The 23,642-nt window shown below is 29.1% G+C and overlaps 1 protein-coding gene across 3 annotated transcripts in view; it reads left to right on the top strand.

Moving 5' to 3' along the window:
• Positions 1-1,095: 1,095 nt before the first annotated feature.
• The window catches only part of LOC105257980 (ADP-ribosylation factor-like protein 4C), a 62,697-nt gene continuing 40,150 nt past the window's right edge, over positions 1,096-23,642 (top strand). For 2 of the 3 annotated variants that reach the window (XR_889705.3, XM_011268961.2), the window contains exon 1: positions 1,096-1,427. The gene's annotated coding sequence lies outside the window, so the exon portion shown is untranslated. The remainder of the gene's footprint in view (positions 1,428-23,642) is intronic. The other variant, XM_011268962.2, reaches the window with a different exon arrangement.

Raw genomic sequence — 23,642 nt, 5'->3', positions numbered from 1 at the left:
TAAAAAAGAAGTTTTTTAGTAAGCAAATTTAAGAAAGTACTATATATGAAATGTCATAGTATTAATCAGCAAAATATATATGATACGATATACCATTTATATAAAATATTAAACAAAATAAATATAATGATATTTGTACTGTAATCATGCGTATACTGCAAATAAAATAATATTAAAATTAATTACGGATTAAGACAAATTGAAATTTATTTGATTCCACTTTTATATATGTATCACTTTATATATAGCTCTCGACAGTTTTAGGACGGCCATTTGCTTTTTGTAAGATAAAAAAGGAAACTATAGATGCCGTTCAATGTTCTCACTCATAAGGGCTGCGTTCGCTTTATACTCTTATATGCGCTGTGAGCATCATTCTGTCTTTATTGCACATCGAATATCAAACGAAGATAACTTTCAGCGCTAAAACCGTCAAAAACGAATGCAGCCAAGATGAAAGAACATAAAAGCATAGGCGCATAAATCCCGATCTACAATAGATAATTTAAGCTCTAAGCCTTAAGAAATTGACCGATCACAGCTGAATATTCTTTTCATACTTGACAGTGATTGGTCAATCTCTTAAAGCTTAAGGCTTAAATTACCTATTGTAGATCCTAACCATAAGCATAAGGAAATTGATTGGTCCACAAATATATGCATAAGAAAATGAACCAATCAATTTTCTTATACTTATGATTATGTGCTCCTGCAATTTTATGTGCTTCCACCTTCAAACTGCCAATTTTCGGCTTCACCTCCTCTGAGGCCGGTATTCATAGTCCGATCTTATATTTGAGATCATCTTAAGTTCGAGCTTGAAATGCTACGCAGCTATTTGATTGGTTGAATGAGATTTTAAGTCAACCTCCAAGCAGACTTAAGACGATCTTAAATATAAGATCGGACTATGAATACCGGCCTGAGAATGCTTGGTCTATTTCTTTACTTTTTGCTGTTCTAATGTACTACTTACACACTGCTTATTACTAGCGTAAGTTTTGATTGGCTTTCTGCTTTTCCGCCAAGATGTGAATGCGCCCTAAGTCTATGGTGGAAATAAGTGATCGGTGCTGCCGGCATGTGGCAAATCAACAAGCTATTGGTAGTTCTTTCCGTTTGCGCGAATTGTTCCTCGGGTTGTTAACCGGGTTGTGAATTGTGGTGCGTCAGTACCATATTGGTTCGTCTTAAAAATTACTCGGGGGTTACTGTTCGGTAGTTGCCCCATTACTTGTTTTATTCTATTCCACTTAAGTGAACATATCCGATTGATGATATATCTTTCTTCCGCATTTGCATATGGAAAGTGGGTCAGTGTTTTTTGCGCTAATTTGTATTTTTTTACCTCTTCTTTTTTGTGTTCATTTAAATATGCCTGTGTGGGTGTGCGTATTCTCGGATTACGATCTTTGAACCTGAATATGGTGAGTGTCCGAGATAATATTAGGCGATATAACACTCCATTGCAGCGACGCGCCCCGTAATTTTTGGGTTACGTGACGTTGGTCATGGAGGAGTGCAATTGTATATGTGTGTACTGCAATAGATTCTTCATTTGTTTTTTAGATACACGAAACACGCGAAAAAAATTCATACGATAATCGAGATTTCCGTATTATCGTATAAAGCCAAAGATATTATTTTTTTCAAAATTCCATATTTTTTATTTTATCTATAAGAGTGGAGAGATAAGATGTGTTCCTACTTTCACAAAAAGAGCACCTTTTCAGATCTTTGTACAATGAGATCTTTGTACAGTTAACAAATATAGGAGTTAAGATTAAAGAAATCTCTTATTTCATGTATTAACTTTGGAACAAAAATATACAAATAAATAATATAATTATTTATCTAGTGGGTGCACACACTTTTACAAAAATGAAGATAAAGACGTTAAATAATAAACATTTTTATTATTTCTTCTTACAATCCTAACACTTACAAAACTCTTGGAAAAATTAGATCACTTAAGATCACTAAGAATCTACAAATTTTTGTAACATATTGATAACAATATATATTTAATATATAAACTATTATATAAACTATTATTTATAATTGTTCTATAATAAATGAGAACATCTTTTTATGGAATAAACATTTGAAAATCCAACACAATTTAATAGTTATAAAATGTTTATATTTTGATACATGTAAAGTTTACATTGAGCTTTGTTTATTAATTGGTTTTAATGACTTGAAAATTTAGTTCCTGAAATCTTTGTTTGTACACCAAGTTAATACACATTCTAGTTTTATGATTTGTTGATTTAATTTTTTTTCTCTGAAGAAAGCAGTTTTAGTCTGTAGAAAACAAATTTTCATGATACAATTTTATGTTATAAAATGCATAGCAGAATTTATTTCTAATTCTTTGTAATTATATATTCTTTGTAATTATATATTTTGATTTTATAATATCTGTATATTTTATAATATCTATATAATTGTAATAATATAATTGACAGTTGCAATTTTATTTCTTATTTTTTTTTATTTTATGTGTCTGATATTAATCCATTTCAAAACATTTAAAACTTATAAAACTTTTATAAATTATAAATTATAAAGCTTTTTTTTACTATTTTTTTAGAGTTGAGAAAAAAGTACACAGGAGATTTTTCATGTAGAAGTAATTGATTTTCCATAATCATGCGTGCAAGTGGAAAAATCATATGTGAGATATCAAGTTATACTTGAAGTATCACGGGCAATAAAGATAAATTCTTCATAATGACGAAATATTGATCCATATTTATACTCGTAATTAAAAAAAATTGTTTTAAACAACATTTGCCATTAACAAATATTATCACTTGTAGAATATTTTGAAAAAGTTTTATAAAGAAAATATTTTATTTTTAGTAGAAAAATATTTCTTATAGGTATCAAAATTTGCAAAATAATTTTCATGCAAGTATTAAGTTAATCTTATCACGCTGTTTAGATAATATTATTGGTCTATCTTGCTATATCTTAGGAAATGAAAAAAAAGTTATATATTATTTTTTATGATAAATATACACATACATGGTGTTCTATTTTAACATTCATATCATAATAACTCGAAAACGTGTTTTGGTAAAGAATTATTCAAATAAAAATTGTAGGGTTTTAAGGGGGAAAAAGGATAAAAAGATTAATTTGACTTCAGTATAGATGCTAAAGCCATGTAAAGGTCAATCTAATTTTTTTTAAGTGGGACTACTCTAATTTATCGATATAAATCATTCCTCAATATTGTATGTAAAATATTATAAGGATAGAATAGCCAAAAACTGAATAGTTTACAAGATATTTTATACTTTCAAGTTAATTTTACATAAACACATAAATAATTTTCCATAAACACTAAAATATTTAAAATATTCTTTTTTGTATTATTTTGCCTTAATGCTCTTATACACAGAATAATGAGAGAAATTAATTGGTAAAAAAAAACATGTAATTGGTTTTGAGAAAAAATATGAATTTGCAACAAGCTACATATTTGTTATTATTCAATTACACATATTTGAGTTTAGTGGAATATATATTTTCATTTTTATTATTCTATAGTGATGCCCGTATAAAATTAGAATGAATATGAACAATTACAAACGTCATGTGTTAATAGAGTAGTATTATTTAATTCATAACAGTAATATTTAATTAATAATTTTATAAAAATATTTTATACAAAATTTTATAAAAGATTACAAAAATAAATAAAAATTAACGCATTTTCTTATTTATTGATATTTGTTCATTATTGTGTATTTGCTTGATTTGAACTAGGTTTAGCATAATCTATATTCATATATTTGTGCATCTGCATTTCATGATAAAAATTTATAGTTTTTTTATTAATCCATGAATCAAAAAGTTCAAATTTTAGTAAATTTTATCAATTTATATCATAAAACATATTCTGTTGGAAAAATAGAAAAAAATCAATTTAGTTCATAATATTTTTCAAGAAAAAATGTATATAATTTCATGTTTCTAATATCAATTTAATATCAATGCAGTAAAAAGGTCTTTAATGCTAGTATATTTTCTTGAAAACTTTCGTTAAAAATTTTACAATTTAATTTTATAAGTGATTATGTATAAACAATCAATATGTATAAATAAATAAATAAATAAATAATAAAAAAAAGATTTTACGGTTATTGACATGTATTTCATAAATGAAATAAAAATTGTAAATATCTCAACAATTATTAAACTATTTAACAAAATAATTCCTATCATACCATATATCTTAAATCTCTTTGTAAATGATCTAAAATATGCGATAAAGTAATTAAGCTGGCACAGCAACTTTAGCACAATCGAATAGAACTTATACATAAATTTAGTGCTCTTTTCTTGCTAATTTGTTGCTCTATTCCCGATTTTGTTGCTTCAGCCGATTCGAAAAAAATAGTGGCTGTGCTAACTATAGATTAAAGTTAGCAAACCCACAAAAAAAATTTTTTAAAACAAAAAAAAACGATATATTTCTTTAGTTCTAATTTGTTGCTAATTAGTTGCTTCATTCCCTATTTTTTTGCACCACTTTTAAACTTCGAAAACCACCCCTAAAGTTATCCCATATTAAAGAAGTATTATGAAATTGAGAATTAATAAAACTCGAGATGAGCTACAAGAATATGCAAAAATATATAGGGTGTTCCATTTAAAAAAATTAAAGTGACCTTCATGTGACCTTCAAATAACTCTTCAAGGTCAAATCAATGGTACCATCTTATGGCCCCCTAGAAACCATACAACTTTTGTCTGAAACATTTTTTCGATTTTTCATTATTTTCCGAAATATTTGCCTTGGGAAATTAAAATGAGACACCCTCTATATAATATTTAAAGAGATTTTCTTAATATTTATATTTAAAAAATTAAATTTAAATTTTTGTAAAAAATAAATCTTTCTAGAAGTCTTAACAGCACAAGTCCTATATTGTTGTATTTTGATTCAAATATATTAGGTTTCATCTTCAATAAATAGTTTTTGAAAATATTTGCTATAAATTTCTACATTAAGTTACTTTTTTTAGGAGCCTTATCTAAAGACATAGATCTCGTTTTATTTTTATGGCGCACTATTTTCGAAATATTAGATTTTACTTCAAGAGTTAGTTTTTGAAAATTTAAAATTAAAGAGGAAAATTGAATTTATAATTAAAATTCACTAAAATACCTATTTTACCTATCCAGACGTTGATAATTATTTTTCCTATGATCGCGATACTTTTTTATCTTATACATATGCACGTATACATATATACAAAATATAATTTTATCTCTCAAGACATATTCGAGTACTAGTACTTAAATGAATAATCGTCTGAGTATTGTAAATGTGCTTGTTTTAAGGGAAAAAAACTTGTTTTGTATGTGTATGTGCGTGAATCTGGAAATAAAAAGGGCCAATTTCACCAGCAACGCATTCACCGTAAAACGCGATTAATTGAAATTAAACTTCGATTATTAATTGAAATTAAACTTCGATTACTTTTTACTCTCGATATCAGATTTCATCAAGAGCAACTAATTGTGTTTAGAAATAATCGCTGTTTAAATACTAACTAGTCGATTCTAATCGGTTAACGAAATTAAACCACGATTATGACTATAAGCAATTCCAATATGCGGAAGCTTCCAGTGACATTATATTTTAAGCTGAATACAGGAAATAAAAATGTAAAAATGATATGTGCCAGCTTTTGAAGATAGTGATGATGAGAATGAATTTGTTGTTCGTCGACTAAAATGAATACGAAACAGAAAAGATCATTTCCATAGTTTAGATGACACAAATTTTATGGTGAGATTTCGATTATCAAAACGAATAGTGCTGTCTGTTTTGGAATCTCTTTTCGTTTTCGGATCTTTTTCGCGTTTAGCACTAATAGAAGTTGCATCAGACATTTTTTCAGTAAAGCTTTACTATCTAATTTATTTATTTATTTATTTATTTCTACTTGATTTATTTATTTGTACATTTATTTATTTATTTCTTTTATTACTTCTTGATGAAACGGCAAGTTTCAAGTTATATGTTGTTAAATATAAAATTGATGTGATGTCAAACTAATTGTCTACAAAAGTAGTGATATAAAAAAATTGCGCCAACTAAGAATAAAAATTTGTACAAGATAAATAGAAGTACAAGGAAGAAAACTTGTACAAGTTAAATAGAAACATTCTAATTGAAAACATTGTTATACAAAATAGTTGTTTTAATTTTCAAAAATAATAATATTAAAAAATTAAAAATTTATTTAAAAATTGAAAACTGAAAATTAATATAAAACAAAAAAGTAAAAAAAAAATTTAATTAAAAAAATTTGGCGCTGCCAATTTTACTAATATATTTTTCAGCTTAAAAGTCTAAATTTCCAAATGTAAATCAATATAAATTAATTAAAGAAATTAGGTTATTAAATTTAAATGTTAGATTAATAATTGGAACATGTTCCAATCTTTTAGATTTTCATAATTTATATATAAATTAATAATTCATAATATATATATAAAAATATAAATAATATATAAAGTTGATAAAATAGAAAAAAACAGCTTGAATAAATCTCACAGAAATTTCTAAAGTAAAAAGTGTAATTTGTGAAAATAATTTAAGAATTAAAATAATTAAATTATTAATTGAAGATCCAGCAGATCTTAAGAGAGTTAATAATAAATGTCCAGCAATTATATTTGCTGTAAATATATATTTAATTGAAATATATGCTAATTTTATTGATAGCGCCAAGTTTTTTTAATAAAAAATTTTTTTTACTTTTTTGTTTTATATTAATTTTCTGTTTTTAATTTTTAAATAAATTTTTAATTTTTTAATATTATTATTTTTGAAAATTAAAACAACTATTTTGAAAATTAAAACAACTATTTTGTATAACAATGTTTTCAATTAAAATGTTTCTATTTAACTTATACCAATTTTCTTCCTTGTATTTCTATTTATCTTGTACAAATTTTTATTCTTAGTTAGCGCAATTTTTTTTATATCACTACTTTTGTAGACAATATGACAGTTGGATACAATTAGTGATTTGGCGCCCTTTTTTTACCTTTTTTTAAAAAGATAAGTTTTTGGGGATATCACTTCTTTTTTTAGTCTAATTTGCTAAGAGACATTATATTTAAAAAAAAAAAAATATATATATATATATACAGGGTGACCCATTTTAACTTAGGCAGCCAAATAACTCGAAAAATAAGCACACTACGAAAAAATGGTTAGAATCAAAATTTCGTCATTTCGAGGGGGACGTACAATGACGTTAAAATCAGCCCCCCCACCCCTCCCCCTGGGCGGTGCGGGGGGGCAAGTTTGAAATCTTAAATGGAACCCCCTATTTTTCATTGCATATTCTTATAGCTTATCTCGAGAGCTTTCCAAAACACTATAATTAAGTACCTTTTTATTAAGTACTTTTTGAGTTATAAGGCTTGAAATAATTTCTTAATTTTACATAAACCATCTAGTAAACCATTCATTTTTCGATTATCTTACCTTCATACTTTTATGTACAAAATAATGAGAGGAATCAATTGGTGTAAAGAAAACACATAGTTGTTTCTAAGAAAAAATATGTAATTTGCAATTAACAATTCCATATTTTTTCTTAAAAACAACTGTATGTTTTCTTTACACCAATTGATTCCTCTCATTATTTTGTACATAAAAGTATGAAGGTAAGATAATCGAAAAATGAATGGTTTACTAGATATTTTATGGTTTATGTAAAATTAAGAAATTATTTCAAGCCTTATAACTCAAAAAGTACTTAATAAAAAGGTACTTAATTATAGTGTTTTGGAAAGCTCTCGAGATAAGCTACAAGAATATGCAATGAAAAATAAGGGGTTCCATTTAAGATTTCAAACTTGCCCCCCCTCACCACCCAGGGGGAGGGGCGGGGGGGCTGATTTTAACGTCATTGTACGTCCCCCTCGAAATGATGAAGTTTTGATTCTAACCATTTTTTCGTAGTGTGCTTATTTTTCGAGTTATTTGGCTGCCTAAGTTAAAATGGGTCACCCTGTATATACAGGGTAGGGAAAAAGTATGGAAGCAAACAATTATTTCCGAAACTATTCATTTTTCGACAAAATGTCTTAGACATAATTTTTATGGTATGAAAAGATGTATTATGTGGCATAGACGGCATGACCTTGAAATGACCCTTACGAGCTACATACAAATAACGTAAAAAATTTCAAATGGAACTCGTCAGTTTTTGTTACAGATTCTTGTAGCTGATGTCGAAACGTTTACAAAACACTGCATATGAGCCCCATTCCCTTAAAAACACTCCAAGTTACGAAACAATTGTGATAATTCGTATCGACGAAATTGAAAATAGACAGCGTACGTGTGATTACATGAATGTCTTCCTACTTTTGGCTTATCCTTTACGGAACCTGTTTCATTAAATCGTTGAATTGTCTTAGCAACGGTAGATCTTACTATGCCCGGTTGTCCGATTCGAAAAGTTTCATTAAACAAAACTGTAACTTCATCGTGAGTTCTTTCATTCTCACCCCAACCACGCATCATCAACAGCGATATTCGCTCTCGTTCTGTTAATCGGGCCATCGTGAAAATAACATTTGAAATTACAGAAATGAAAATCAGTAACAATTCCTATGATAGAAAACGACAAAAATAGCAAATTTTCAAAACACAATATCCGAAACTTGTATGCCAATTGACACTACTTTTTTAAGGATAAAATAAATGATAATAATAAATAAGGTAGCGATGATCAAGAAATCAAAAAAATTCTATGAATACTCATAGACAGTGTATCATATGACAACAGGTACAATTACATGTTATTAGTGGACGCAACTGAACGTCATGATGCGAAATCAGTAAGCAATGTCAATGTGCATACAAATTGTTTGTATCACAATTGTTTCGTAACTGGGAGTGTTTTTAAGGGAATGGGGCTCATATGCAGTGTTTTGTAAACGTTTCGACATCAGCTACAAGAATCTGTAACAAAAACTAACGAGTTCCATTTGAAATTTTTTACGTTATTTGTATGCAGCTCGTAAGGGTCATTTCAAGGTCATGCCGTCTATGCCACATAATACATCTTTTCATACCATAAAAATTATGTCTAAGACATTTTGTCGAAAAATGAATAGTTTCGGAAATAATTGTTTGCTTCCATACTTTTTCCCCACCCTGTATATATATATATATATATATATATATATATATGTATATTTTTTTAATATATAAGTAAATTACATAAAAATATATATAGAATAAGTATATATATATATATATATATATTATTATATTATATATATTTATATTTGACATGTAAAATAGATATATTTATTTACCTTCCGCTCCAATTATCATTTACTGGCTCTTGCGAATTTTTAATTAGTAATTTAATTATTTATTATTTATAACTTGCACTTTATTATTTATCACTACTCAAAATGCGGTTAATGATACATATCACTAATGACACATGTGTTAATAAATATCGCAAAGCGTCATTAGCGCAATTATTTATCGAGAGTAGGAAATGTACGTTTTCTCTTTCTATGTATTGTATACATGTGCGTTGATGACCATGATAAAGACGTTTCTTAATTGAAAATTTTCATATTTCGACTTTACGTTATATCTCCGTTTATAGATCACGCAGCACAAAAATAAAGATACTTTCTTTATACAATTCAAACCCGCTTTATCGATTAAGGCTAGTAAGAATTCAATCCGTTCAGAATCCGTTATTGAAATCTGATAATCTGAGTTACTCTCAACTGTCCGACTCGCGTATAGATACACGAATGCCGCGATAATGCTTCGCATAAACTTGGCGCGAGATACTACCGTGTCTCTTGATATCGAAATTAAACGGCGATTACCGTAAGCAATTTCAATATCTGGAAGCTTTCGGTGACATTATATTTCAAGCCGAGTACAAAAAATAAGAATGAGAAAAATAAGAAAGAGGATATGTGCTAGCTTTTGAAGGCAATGATGATGAAGATGAATTTGATGAGACCAAATGGCAAGTTTCAAGGTTATATGGCCTGTTATCAAATGGTAAAATGGTCAAATTTAATTAAATGCCCATTATAAGATATTTGGTGAAATTGGAAGAAATGGAGAATAAGAGAAAAGAAATAAAGAATGAAGAATAGAGAACGACGAGAATTGTCAAAATCTAATATATATAAAGATTATCATTTCTCAGAATTAATTACTTATTAGAACTGGTCCCAATCGAAAGATTATATTCACATTATTAACAAAAATCGTTAGATTTTTAATTACGGATTTTGTTATTGAAATATTCTGATCGAAAATTTACTTAACGCAAATTTCCAATTTCCACTGTAACTTATTTAGTTACAGTGTCGCGGCTTTGTAGATAGATAAAAATGATTGACAAACCAATAAGAAATTTTTATGTACTTGGCATCGCGACGATGTCACGTCGTTCGATTGAAATTTATATCAAGATACATACATATATGTACATTAAAATATGAAAATGAGAGCGCTGAATATTACGTTAAGTGCTCCTGTTTTATGTGTCGTCAATAAACTGATTGTTAAAATACAGCTAAAAAGTCATCATGAATTAAAAAAATTATTAGTATCTATATATTAATATTTCTAATATTATTTTTGAAATTTCTAATATTATTAGCTTTGAAATTTGCATATATTTCTCTGTTAAAATTAGGGTTGGGCATTTATTCGTAAACTATGATAGTTTATACACATGCATAAATAAATATAAATGTAAACTATGTTTTAATAACTTATCAATAATGAATAATTTATGAAACATGACTATATATCGAAGATGATCCTTTATGTTCAGGGAACTTTTTGTGTTTTATGTTGACTGTTTTTTGCGATTTGATTCCAAAATTTCGCGTTTTATCTCATTTTACCCAATTTTTTATTAGTTTAACTTAAATTCTAGTTGAAACGATTTATCCTGTTACTCGTAACTGTAGCGCATAGATATATTTTAAAGTTATGAAGAGGAGAAATGGCTTCTACACATTTTTTATAATGATTTTTATTAATAATAACAAAACTAGAAAAAATAAAAAGTAAGATTTCTTTAAATTTAGCATCTTAATATACAAGAAAAGGAAATAGATTATTAAATTTCTCCTCTGTCATTGAATAAAACTAAAATTGTAAACTAAAATAAATTTTTTTGTTTTAAAAATCTGAATATATGAAAAAATATTAGTCGAGAGATATCAATAGCGATTATTTTACAAGATAACGCTTCCTGTTTTAGTTTGTACAGTGCACAACGATTCGTTTCGTAGGGTGTCTTGCAAGGAGAACGAATCACTTTCGCGGACTGTACTATAATGATCCCTATTAACTTGGCTCCCTCATCATGAAAAATCGAGTTCGAATATAATGCATAATTAAATGCTAATTTGTTGCTATAAGCGCGAATTTGTTGCTTCTATCGATTAGCAGAAAAATCATATTAAAGGTGGGGGTACTAGCTTAATGGCAAGCTAGCACACCCACTTTCGAAAAATACCTATAAAGAGTCGCGAATTAACAAACAAATACATTAGAATTTGTTGCTAATTAGTTGCTCAAAAATATTGCAAATAGATTTTAAAAATATTAAATTTTTAAAAATACAACCTACGTGAGATATCATACACATATAAGCATAAAATCATTAGCACGATGCATTTTCACTAAGTATCGTGCTGATCGAGGACAAAAAAATAAATTATAATTGGGAACTCTTGATAAAAATAATAATATTCAATGCGTTTTGGTACTTTAGAGAGAAGAGTGTCGTGCTAGATTCGCGAAGTTAGCACGACATTTTTTCGATTTCGATTTTTTAATATGTGGAATGCAGAATTCTTTTTAATTTTTATCAGGAACTGTAGAACTATGAAAAGTGCTATCAAAACTCTTAGTTTTTTTTTTTGAAATTCGTAGATTGTGCCAGCTTTACAGACACTAGAAAAGTTTGTATCATTATGTAGATATAAACATAAACAATACATAAACAATTTAGGTAAATCTATGACACATTGCTGATTAAAATTTCATTATTATTAGAAAATGAAAAACATTTTGAAATATTTTGAGGTTAACTTTTTAAGAATCTATTCATATATGTGTCATGATTGAGCTCTCTCTCTCTCTCTCTCTCCCTCTCTCCCTCCCTCTCTCCCTCTCTCCCTCCCTCCCTCTCTCTCCCCCTCCCCCTCTCTCTCTGTTTCGGAGAGTTTTGCGATTTCTGAATATTACAAAAAATAGTAATGTAAATGAGATCATGTATGGATACATAAATATATAAGACGAAAATATATGGATACTAAATATAGTAGAGGAATATATATATATATACATATATGTGACCAGAGGCGCATGCGCGTTTCTGCGAGTCGATAATACATATACTATCGAGCTAACTAACACCAACGTCGCATCAATAATTCTGATGCAAGCATCTCAAAATCAGTAAGAGTTTATAAAAATGCATTTAATTCTCTTTTTTGTTCTTTCTTAAACTTATAAATCTTATGATTACACAGACCTGCAAGAATCAGTTTTAAAAAGCAGAGTACATGAATCTGATAGGTTTTTTGACACTGAAAATGAAGCTATGTGAACTTGGTACCCGACTTTTAAAAAATTAATTTTTTAATACAAAAAACGATAGCATTTCGATTGTAGTTGTTTGTAGTAACAATAATTTCGTTTGTAATTTTATTTCTTAAAAAATATAAAAATTCGAAAAAATGACTCGCACTCGACATTTAAATATCTCAAATCCGCTTGCGCAGTCTTCTTTAGAATCGTTTGTAGTTGTTTGTAGTGCTTTTCGTTTTGTTTGTAGTTGAACGGTTCAAAAATTATAAACATTTAAACAAATGGCCAAGAGTAAACTTTTTTGTTTATTGAGATATCGCAAATCCGCTTGCGCAATTCTTTTAAGAATGGTTTGTAATTATTTATTTTAACTGCAATTGAAATTATTATTGATACAATTACAAATCATTTCGAAGCTTCCTCTGACGGCAGATTGTCTCCACTTTAATTTGTACGAGGCTAGAATCAAAATTAACATTATTACAAAGAAATGTGAAGGATTTCGTAGTGATCGTTTAAAGATTATGCCATATGTTAAAATACTCTGTTATATTTTCCGAGGGACTACTATTGAAATTTGTCATTACAAAATACTAACGAGCTAGAGCCTATATTCAGACACGTTTATTTTGCAAGTGTCCTAATAATACTGCTGTAATTAATGAACAATAAGGAGGAAGACTGCAATAAATTTCCGTTCTTAGTATTAATCAAAATCGACGACGAGAACGTGACGGAAAACCAGTTTCACTTTTTTTTGTATTTTTTGTATTTTTTTGTATTTTTTTAGTGTTTATTTTATTTTTTATTTTTTTTTAGTTTTTTAAATTTAAATTTTTTTATTTAAAGAAATTAAATATTTAAAATTATATAACACATCGCTCAATAAGTTCCGGGCCTGACATATAAATGGCGCCACTAATAACAAATCCATATTATTTTGGGGAAGCACCAATATTCAAACGCGCCGTGTTAAAATTTCAACTCAATCGGACCGTTAGTTTACAAGTTACAGTGGTTTTAGTGACGCTACTTGTGCAATTTTCAAAATAATGGAAAAATTAAAATTTCGTGGAGGATCAAGGATCCATTCCTTTGCTTGAACAGTATTTTTCCCCATCAGGAGAAAGCAATGTTTTATCAAAACACAAAATTCCAAATTCCTGCGTAGGACTCCAATACATCACGTAAAATTTATCAAGACCGATCTCATAAATACATCCGCTGAACTCTTGACTGTACTTCATGTCCCATATTGAGGCAAGAGCCGCTTTAACTTTAAATAACCCTAATTCTTTATCTCGAGCTTCCTGTTTTGCTTTACGTGCAACATATTCCGAAGGCAAGTTAGCCGGTACAACGTCTCCGAAATTCATTAATTTATTAGCTTCATTACGACGCCAAGCGTAAGTAGATGTGCCTTGTAATTCTTTTCCAATACGAATCCGTCTGTCACTACATACTTGCCGCTTTTTTTCATGCGCTATTCCGCGAGAATCGAAAGTAGAAATGTTTATGATCGGGCCCTCCTCAGTCGGTTCGTTTTGACAATAAATGTGAATTTTCGATTTACATTCCGAGCAACTGCCTTTAATTGATAAGAATATCTCGCCAGGATTCCGATTAATTTTTGCATTTTTAAAAGAGTAAGGACAGGGCAATTTTAAATAACTCCATAATATATCGCACTGCATCAGTCCAACCAATAACGAGTACTTCATATTCGCGATTTTTGTATTTTAAAATATGCGATTTGAAAGTGTCCCATTCGCTTTTAGATGTCGCTATTGTTTCACGCAGAAATGGTAATGTACAATCTGTTTCACCCATCGACCAACTTGAATCATTGCGCGAATCATCCGCGAATGTGTCGAGATTATTTTCATCTTTGATAGATTCCAACGTTTTGATTGCATGTATTCGACCGAAAACATTATTCCTATTTTTTGACAAATAGAGATAGATGTAGTCCTTTGACATTTTGCCTTGCATCGACCGCTTTTTGCCAAACATCATCGCTCCGGCAAAAGTTTGTTTTTATTATCGAGAAACCAAAACCCTTTCAAAGTCTCATAAATTTCATTCGGCGAATTCGTCGGCGTTCGAGGCATTTTTATATTATTTTCAAAGCTGACAGGATAAATACTAAAGATATATAAGGATAAGTTATAGCTATAGAATAAGTTACTCGAAACCGCTACAAAATAATAAGAAATATCAGCGCAACAGCTATTTCCTTCATATGAGCTATTAGTCGGGCAGCCAAAGTGTAGTGGAGGCAGAGCTGCCAGATCAGCGACGCAAGCAATATGTAGTACGTAGTGGAGGGGTAACGAACGTGTGGAATTACGGATGCGAGCGTAAGCGTACATGTGAGCTCGGTTAGCTTCGGCTAGTTTCGTATAGTAGAAAAGGACAGAATACAGTTTTCTGTCTTCTTCTTATCAAGCTAGTAATAAAGGACAGATAATCGCTGCTTGTTTCTGGATATCACAATGCGTGCGATACCATTAAGTGCTTTTCTCTTACAGTTATTTATATTATATATTTTTTATAATTGACAAATATATTATGCATATACTAGTTGTAAGAAAATATCGATATATTTTTTCAATTAAAAAATTATACATATATATATATATATATATATATATATATATACATATGTATATATATATACACATTTGTTCATAAGAATTATACGATTTAGTTTTATATATATACATATATATATATATATATATATATATACAGGGTGACCCATTTTAACTTAGGCAGCCAAATAACTCGAAAAATAAGCACACTACGAAAAAATGGTTAGAATCAAAATTTCGTCATTTCGAGGGGGACGTACAATGACGTTAAAATCAGCCCCCACGCCTCTCCCCCTGGGCGGTGAGGGGGGGCAAGTTTGAAATCTTAAATGGAACCCCCTATTTTTCATTGCATATTCTTGTAGCTTATCTCGAGAGCTTTCCAGAACACTATAATTAAGTACCTTTTTATTAAGTACTTTTTGAGTTATAAGGCTTGAAATAATTTCTTAATTTTACATAAACCATAAAATATCTAGTAAACCATTCATTTTTCGATTATCTTACCTTCATACTTTTATGTACAAAATAATGAGAGGAATCATTTGGTGTAAAGAAATCACATAGTTGTTTCTAAGAAAAAATATGTAATTTGCAATTAACAATTCCATATTTTTTCTTAAAAACAACTGTATGTTTTCTTTACACCAGTTGATTCCTCTCATTATTTTGTACATAAAAGTATGAAGGTAAGATAATCGAAAAATGAATGGTTTACTAGATATTTTATGGTTTATGTAAAATTAAGAAATTATTTCAAGCCTTATAACTCAAAAAGTACTTAATAAAAAGGTACTTAATTATAGTGTTCTGGAAAGCTCTCGAGATAAGCTACAAGAATATGCAATGAAAAATAGAGGGTTCCATTTAAGATTTCAAACTTGCTCCCCCTCACCGCCCAGGGGGAGGGGTGGGGGGGCTGATTTTAACGTCATTGTACGTCCCCCTCGAAATGACGAAATTTTGATTCTAACCATTTTTTCGTAGTGTGCTTATTTTTCGAGTTATTTGGCTGCCTAAGTTAAAATGGGTCACCCTTTATATATATATATATATATATATATATATATATATTATTATATATATTATTATATTATTATATATATATATACACACGTGTGTGTGTGTGTGTGTGTGTGTATTTATAAGAATGCTTGACATTTTAATATGGAAAAACATCGATATTTTCTTATAATTAGCAAATATACAGGGTGTCCCATTTTAATGCCCCGCCCCAAATAACTTTCTTATTTTTAATTTTAGAAAAAGATGTTTCAGACAAAAGTTGTATGGTTTCGAGGGGGACATAAGATGGTACCATTAATTTGATCTTGAAGAGTCACATGAAGGTTACGTGAAGATCATTTTCAATTTCTTAAATGGAACACCCTATATATTTTTGCATATTCTTGTAGCTTACCTCGAGAGCTTTCCAAAACACTATAAATAAACATTTTTTCATCAAGTACTTTTCGAATTATGAGGCTTGAAGTAATTTCCTAATTTTACATAAACCATAAAATATCTTGTAAAATATTCATTTTTCGATTATCTTACCTTAATATTTTTATGTACAAAATAATGAGAGGAATCAATTGGTGTAAAGAAAACATACAGTTGTTTTTAAGAAAAAATATGGAATTGTTAATTGCAAATTACATATTTTTTTCTTAAAAACAACTGTATGTTTTCTTTGCACCAATGGATTTCTCTCATTATTTTGTACATAAAAGTATTAAGGTAAGATAATCAAAAAATGAATATTTTACAAGATATTTTATGGTTTATGTAAAATTAAGAAATGATTTCAAGCCTCATTACTCGAAACGTACTTGATGAAAAAATGTTTATTTATAGTGTTTTGGAAAGCTCTCGAGATAAGCTACAAGAATATGCAAAAATATATAGGGTGTTCCATTTAAGAAATTGAAAATGATCTTCACGTAACCTTCATGTGACTCTTCAAGATCAAATTAATGATACCATCTTATGTCCCCCTCGAAACCATACAACTTTTGTCTGAAACATCTTTTTCTAAAATTAAAAATAAGAAAGTTATTTGGGGCGGGGCATTAAAATGGGACACCCTGTATATTTATCAGTTATAAAAATTATCTAATATAAGGAACTCAAAGAGAAAAACGTTTAATGCTGCCTAATTTTTGAATGGCACAACTACAAACGAAACGAAAAGCACTACAAACAACTACAAACGATTCTAAAGAAGACTGCGCAAGCGGATTTGAGATATCTAAATGTCGGGTGCGAGTCATTTTTTCGAATTTTTATATTTTTTAAGGGATAAAACTACAAACGAAATTATTGTTACTACAAATAACTATAATCGAAGTGCTATCGTTTTTTGTATTAAAAAATTAATTTTTTAAAAGTCGGGTGCCAGGTTCACATAGCTTGAAAATGAATCTGGTCACAATATTTTCTTGGCACGACAGGTTTTTAAGTAATTTGTGATTAAATAATCCAAAAATGGTGGCTATTTCGGCCAATTTTATGAATTTATTATAAGGAAACTTAATTTTTTGAAATATTTCTGCTAACTAAAGGATTGTATAGTACTAATCTTTACTTTTCAAATCCATTTTTGATTGTCATTGCATGATTTTTTTCATAAAAATATATAAGTTATAAGACTGCTCGTGCATAGTGGTCTAATAAACCATTCCAAGTTAACCGTGTACTCTTGGTCTTATCACGAATCAAAATTTGGGTAAAAACAAATTTTTGAATACTTGCCATTTTTTTGGAATTAAAAATGATGGATCCAATGTGGCAGACAGAATCACAATAAAAAAGTATAAAATTTAGAAACGTTTATTAAAATGTGTAAGAATTATATTTCTACAGGATATATATATATATATACAGGGTCTACCAAAAGTGTGGAAACCCCTAAATATCTCGGAAAATATACGTTTTACAGAAAAGTGTTTCCAACAAAAGTTGTAAGGTTTAAGAAGATCTATATACTGATTCTATCAGTTTGACCTTGGATGGCGTCGTCAAGGTCAGGTCAAGGTCACATTGACTTTTTTAAATGACACCCCCTACATTTGATTGCATATTCTTATAGCTTAATTCAAGAGCTTTCCAAAACACTATAATAATGTTCATTTTTATTAAGTACTTTGCGAGTTATGAGGGTTGAAATAATTTCTTAATTTTACATAAACCATAAAATATCTAGTAAACCATTCATTTTTCGATTATCTTACCTTCATACTTTTATGTACAAAATAATGAAAGGAATCAATTGGTGTAAAGAAAACATACAGTTGTTTTTAAGAAAAAATATGGAATTGTTAATTGCAAATTACATATTTTTTCTTAGAAACAACTATGTGTTTTCTTTACACCAATTGATTCCTCTCATTAATTTGTACATAAAAGTATGAAGGTAAGATAATCGAAAAATGAATGGTTTACTAGATATTTTATGGTTTATGTAAAATTAAGAAATTATTTCAACCCTCATAACTCGCAAAGTACTTAATAAAAATGAACATTATTATAGTGTTTTGGAAAGCTCTTGAATTAAGCTATAAGAATATGCAATCAAATGTAGGGGTGTCATTTAAAAAAGTCAATGTGACCTTGACCTGACCTTGACGACGCCATCCAAGGTCAAACTGATAGAATCAGTATATAGATCTTCTTAAACCCTACAACTTTTGTTGGAAACACTTTTCTGTAAAACGTATATTTTCCGAGATATTTAGGGGTTTCCACACTTTTGGTAGACCCTGTATATATATATATATATATATATATATATATATAGGTATATATATATATTATATTTCTACAGGAGATATATTTCTACAGGACTTTTTTGATAACCGAATCAGATGTAAGCCTTTTCAAATTTCAAGATCAAAACATTCCTACCTTAAATTTTTTTTATTATTACTGAGGTCTATTCCGTACTCTAATCTATTACAATCTGGTCAGTAAAACTAATTAGCAATTGAATTCTAACCTAAGATTACTAGAGTTAGTTAAACTTAAGGGGGTAGAGTTTTAGTCTAGAGAGTCGGAAAAATCGATTTTTTTTTGCATATTTTGCAAGTATTTGATATGAAAAATATATCTGCAAGAAGATTTAGCCCGATTCACAAAATTGACAAAGTTATAGCACCTTCTAGGGAGTGATCTCTGGTGTGCGCTCAACCACTCGGGCTATGTGGCACATAATATAGCATTACATTGACATTTATATTTCGATTAGGTTTGGTTAGTGAATTGCTGGAACGTTGTTTAGGAGTAGAAACAAAATAACAATGAAAATTTTTTAAATTTGTTAATTTAGACTTTTGCTCCAAAACACTTTCATTCTGGAACAAAGATTGTTGAAATAGCAACTTTTCTGGCAATTATTATCTTTAATGAAAGATTTATAACAATTTTAAAAGTTATAAACGTAACAGGAATGATTATTGACCAGCAAGCGGAAATGTATGCAAATTTTTGGAACGAAACTCATATCACTCGCTCGAAACGGAATTCAATTGACTTCGCTAAAGACTAGAGAATAAATCGCAAAGAAGAGAGAGCAGCTCAGGATAGAACTCTTATAAGCAGGAAAAAGATCCCTTATATGGCTCTGAGCTAACTGATTGATCGTAAACAAAATTATTTCTATGTAATCAACACAAAAAACTTTGAACATGTTTTTTTCGAAATCACATTTCTCAAACTGGCGCTCATGATATCTCGAAAATCAGTTGACCAATTGAATCAGGCTTATGCACACATCTTCAGCATATGTGTGGCTATAGCCGTTATCAAAATCAAGTCGAAAAATATTTTTTAAAATTTTTACGGTTCTTCAATGATGAAAAAAATGACAAAAATCAGGACTTAATTTTCTAAACGACGTTTTTTTTTAATTTTCAATATTTTTTTTTCTTTTGGTACCTGCTATAGCCAAACTCATACCTGCTATAGCCAAACTTATACTAATTAAGAATCTTTTGGTTTTTTCTTTCAAATAAACAGAACAGCTGGAATCACGGACGCCATGGATTAACTTTTTTTCACGGTTTCATTTAATATTATATACTGAGTTTATTTATAATCATTTTCTAATAAAAAAAAATTTTTAAGCTACTTTAAATATGTAGGAAAAAACCTTATTCTAAAAAATCTTATACTTTTTTTTTTAAATTTGTAAAAATAGCATAAAAATTCGACTTCTAGATTAGAATATCTCCTTAAACTAAAGTCTGCCTACTGACATCCTTTTAGGTTTTAATAACTTAATTGCACTGATTAATTGCACTGTAGTATTAGCAGTGTCCTTGCTTTTGCACCGATCTATTTACACTAACTCAAAGGGTTTCGTCATTTTGAGCCTTCGTACTAATTGTGAGTTATCAAGTTGTTATCAAGTTGTGGTCTCTGGATTCACATGTTTGTGGAGTTGATCTTCATGTCTTCTTGCAAACTTCTTGATTGTGTTATCAACTGTTTCCATCTCCAGGTCCCTATTGAGGTTAATCGTCGCTATTTCTAATGTACCAAAGGGTATTTACGATGTTCCTCGCACTTTATTTTGAAATCGTTGTATGATATCTTTGTTACTCTGCTTGGTGCAGCCCCAAAGCTGGGCACATAGGTCCATACCGGTTTCAATAGCTGTTTGTATAATAACAGTATATTGTGCAGAGACAAAGTGGATTTGTATCCGATCAGCCAGTACATTTTTCTAAATTTCAATCCAAGTTCCTCTCTCTTCTTTTTGGACTGAGCCTTCCAGCGAAGCTTGGCATTTAGTGTGAAGCCTAAATATTCTGCAGTATTTGAGGGAAATTTGTTATTAATATTAACTGATATATGTTGAGTATTTTTATTTATAAAATTAACATGTACTGATTTTGTCTCATTAAGTCTGATTTGCCATTGTACCTCAAATTTGATATATTTTTATAAATAGGATGATATTATAGGATGATATTATATGATTGGTCGGAAAAGTCCAGCAAATGAAAAATGATGAATTCTGATTTTTATATTTTCGGATTTTATTAAATAGAATAAACTGACAAAAACTATAAGAAATCACATATGTAACACTAAAATATATTTATATAATTAACTGGTTGAAGTATGGCATGTTTCTGAAGCGGTTTTTAAAAAGTGCATATAATTAACAAAATACTATAATTATATGTATGTAGAATAGTACAATACAGTATAGCATAAAAATAATATATTGCAATATATCCTACGGAAGACATTTTTATTATTAAAAAAAGAATCTCTAAGATTATTAAAAAATTCTAATTACTCCAAAAATGATTTCTACGTCTATTAAGCTGACACAACTACTTTAGCACAATCTCACAATCAATAAAACTTATATAAATTTAATATTCTTTTGTTGCTAATTTGTTGCTAATTAGTTGCTCTTCCCGATTTTTTTGCACCACTTTTAAACTTCGAAAATCACCCCTAAAGTTACCCCATATTAAAAAAGTATTATGAAATTAATCAGAGAGAATTTATCAGATATCTTGATCGATAACGTTACAATAATTTTGTTGCTCGTCATTTTTAATGAATCCGATTTTATTGCTATTTTATTGCTAATTACTGCTATTATTTCGGGGTTAAAATGTTCCCCCAATTTGTTGTTCACTAAATATATAATATTGAATTTGTTGCTCAATGATTGACTTAGAAAAATCGATTCGGACGAGTGACTGTGCTAGCTTGCCTACAAGAGTAAAATATATTAATGCAATTAATTACTGCTATTATTTCGGTCTTAAAATGTTCCGTTAATTTGTTACTCTCTAAATATATAATATCGAATTTGTTGCTCAATGTTCGACTTAGAAAAATCAATTCGGAGTGGCTGTGCTAGCTTACCTACAAGAGTAAAGTATATTAATGCAACTACTGTTATTATTTTTATCTTAAAATGTTTCCCTAATTTGTTGCTCTCAAAATATATAATATCGAATTTGTTGCTCAACGTTTTGAGCAACGTTTGACTTCGTTCGGGTCGATTTTTTTAAGTCAAACATGGAACGATAAAATCGGATTCATTAAAAATGATGAGCAACAAAATCATTGAAACGTTATCGAACGAGATCTTAATTCTCAATTTCATAATACTTTTTTAATATAACTTTAGAAGTGGTTTTCGAAGTTTAAAAGTGGTGCGAAAAAATCGGGAACAGAGCATCTAATTACAAACAAATTAGAACTAAAGAAATATATCGGTTTTTTTGTTTTAAAAATTTCTTTTGTGGCTGTGCTAATTTTAATCTAAAGTTAATACAGCCACTATTTTCTCCGAATCTAAAGCAACAAAATCGCGAATAAAATAACAAAATAGCAACAAAAGAGCACTAAATTTATATATAAGTACTATTTTGCGACTTCACATTAGTTATTAGATATTAGTTTTAAAAAATCAGCCACACAATCTGCGATAGTACAAACGCACGACGAGAAGAACGATCCTATTTTAATGTGATAGTAGGCATGCAAAGTGATGGTTGGGACGCTCTCCAAAACACGATAGAGAAACACTTCGCTGCGTAGTATTACGTTACAGTGGGACATCTCTTCATGAGCTTCTACTCGCGTGGATTGTCTGATCTTTTAAAATTAATATCTATTTATTGTGAAAAATCGCAAAATGATAAATTGTTTTACTCGGTTTAATATATTTTATCAGCACACGATAAGTGAAGTAAATATTATCGAACATATTATATAAAAAATCAAAAAGAAAATGGTATAAGAGCCAACGCGCGGTAGTTGGAGCGCAGAGAAGTAACAACACTTCCTTCTTTTTTCAGTAATAGTTTATTAAAAAACACATTATAATAACAAAAAAGCGAACGTTTCGGATCATCTTTTGATACTTCTTCAGCGCGATGTTAGCAATATATATTACAGATAGTGACGCGTTACATTAAACGAATTTATTCTCGACGCGTAGGTGACGCTAAATTGCATCCCGCGGAGGTCTAGTAAGCACTCTGCTTTCAACAATAAATTAACTATAGTTATGCTATACGACGTCACAGCAGATCTAGCAAATCAAGTAAAAATAATAAAATAAATACCGAAAGATATTACAGGTGAATAAACTTTTTTGCTTAAATTAATAGTTAGAAGCATGGTTCACCAGATTCCGCGCTTTTTTACAATTAATAATATAGTATGCCGCTGTGCGTCTATTCGAGATTTGATGATGAACTATATAAATATGTCCTCGGTTCTCAGGACGTAAACATGGACTCAACCAAGGACATGCGCAATTGACTCAATGATAACAAACATACCGACGCGTGAACAAACGACTCATGTTTTGAGTGTGCAGTTAGCCTCACATTATCAAAAATTTAAAAAATTAATCAGAG

The sequence above is a fragment of the Camponotus floridanus genome, unplaced genomic scaffold, assembly GCF_003227725.1.
Source record: "Camponotus floridanus strain SB8 unplaced genomic scaffold, Cflo_v7.5 scaffold108, whole genome shotgun sequence".
Lineage (NCBI taxonomy): Eukaryota > Metazoa > Arthropoda > Insecta > Hymenoptera > Formicidae > Camponotus > Camponotus floridanus.
This window is presented reverse-complemented; position numbering and strand designations above follow the sequence as displayed.